The 2,046-nt window shown below is 43.7% G+C and overlaps 1 non-coding gene across 1 annotated transcript; it reads left to right on the forward strand.

Moving 5' to 3' along the window:
- The first annotated feature begins 1,545 nt into the window (after window positions 1-1,545).
- Window positions 1,546-1,649, forward strand: LOC120069098. The gene has a single exon (XR_005479440.1). It is a non-coding gene; the product is annotated as a small nucleolar RNA R71 (small nucleolar RNA).
- The last annotated feature ends 397 nt before the right edge of the window (window positions 1,650-2,046 follow it).

Genomic DNA, 2,046 nt, shown 5'->3' on the forward strand with positions numbered 1-2,046 from the left:
CATTGAAGCAGAGGAAGATGAGAAGGAACTTACCGGCGACATGCCTCCGTAGCTCATTGATTGGTTTTGGCTGTTGGATGCTAAAGACATTGTGGCTGAAGGCTGACCGGTCTAACAGACTTGATCGAAGGGCGGTGAAGTTCGGGAGCTAGGGTTTTTTTTTCGAAGTCTGGTTGAAGGAGGTGGAAGAGGAGAGAATATCGAAGGTTTGCATTTTATAGGTTTGGGGAGAGAGGATGGTGACGTCAGGCAGTGCCAGACATCCTCATTTATTAAGAAGACGAAAGGACATGCCTAGGGTTGCTAGGCAATCGAGTGTTTTGTGTTTTCAAGATGCATCCTTTTGGTTTGGGCCATGCATTGGCTTAAGTCCAACGCGTCAGTTTTATTCCCATCCTAAGCTTCTTCTGGTTGTACACAATTTTTTTTTTCAAAATTAAATAAAAATCTTAAATGAGAAAGCAATAACATTCATCAATCAAATTAGAACGTACGCAAAGACAAGCAATCAATGAGTAAACACAAACACAGTGATAAAATACATAATGCAAAAGAAATGAAGATAGAAGAAGCGTCCCTGGAATATGTGTCGATGTGAACGCAGGGATGCTTCGACACAAGCCTCAGTTGGCATCGCGTAGTACGAGGGATGACTTCTGTCGTTCTACATCATTTTCAAAGTAAGGCTTCACTCCTTGCCCATTTACTTTGAACGTATTTGTGCCATCCTCCCACGTTGACTCTATTGCTCCATTGATATTCCCTGGGGTTTCCGTGTTGCTGGGTAAGACTCCAGGCTGCCAATTCTTCAACTCACTCGCAATCTGCCCCACCTGTATCTCTAGAGTTCTGATGGAAGACGCCTGGCTTTTTAGCAATGCGTCATTCTGGGCGATATACTCCTTTAAGAGGTTTTCAAGCGGAGACGTTGAACTCGACACATGACCTCCTCTATTAAAGGGTTGTTAGTATGGCTTGCTGCATTGGCTGGAATCCAGGCAACGATCCTTGCCTCTGCTGTTGGTTTACCCCTGAGTGGTGTGGCTTCTGTTGATTACCTGCCCAAGAGAAATTTGGATGGTTCCTCCATCCAGAATTATATGTGTTTGAGAATGGGTTATTTTTAATAAAGCATACCAATTGCGGATTTGTGGGCAATCAGAGTAGGAATAGGGATCTCCACAGCCCACACAGCTAACCATAGGCTGTACGAATGTTTCTACCTGATTTACCTTTTGCAAGTTTAATGCGTTCCCCAGTGATATATTCTGCAAAAGGTTTGTCATAGTAGCCACTTGTGTAGAGAGCGTGGCTATTGCGTTAGAGTCAATAGAATTCACCTTCTGAGATCGCCTCTTCCTTTCTGCTCTTGCGTCGTAAGTGTCATCCACCCATTCCATATTATGCTTGGCTATGCAGTTCAGTATTTCCTTAGCTTCATTATAAGATTTGTCCATGATATCGCCAGCTGCAGCTGCGTCGGCTGCCATTTGAGACACTCTGTTTAATCCGCCATAGAAAGTCTCCATCTGGATGGTTAAAGGTAATCCATGATTGGGGCAATTCTTGACTAATCCTTTAAAATTCTCCCATGCGGCACTTAAGGTTTCAGCTTCTTCCTGCTCGAAGTTCATGATCTCTCTTTGCCTCCTTGCGTTTATGGTGAATGGGAAGTATTTCTGAATGAATTTCTCCACCAACTTTTCCCAGGTCGTGATCTCTCCAGGCTTCAAAGAACTTACCCATTACTTTACGTCGTCACGCAGAGAATATGGGAATAAAGATAGCTTGATAGCTTCTTGAGTGATTTTAGGAATCATAAATGAGTTTCATGTCTCCAGGAAACGTTTCATATGGGCGTGAGGGTCTTCTCCCCAGCACTCCCAAATTGTCCAGCTGTTTGGAGCATTTGTAACATCACAGATTTCATCTCAAATCTTGTCCCATCTGGCCTTGGATATATGATCCCTGGTGAGAAATCATACAACCCAGGAGACGCATACTCCAGCATGGGACGCGTACTACTGTTTGCCATTATGATAGGAT

This window comes from Benincasa hispida, unplaced genomic scaffold, assembly GCF_009727055.1.
Source record: "Benincasa hispida cultivar B227 unplaced genomic scaffold, ASM972705v1 Contig2185, whole genome shotgun sequence".
Taxonomy (NCBI): Eukaryota; Viridiplantae; Streptophyta; class Magnoliopsida; order Cucurbitales; family Cucurbitaceae; genus Benincasa; species Benincasa hispida.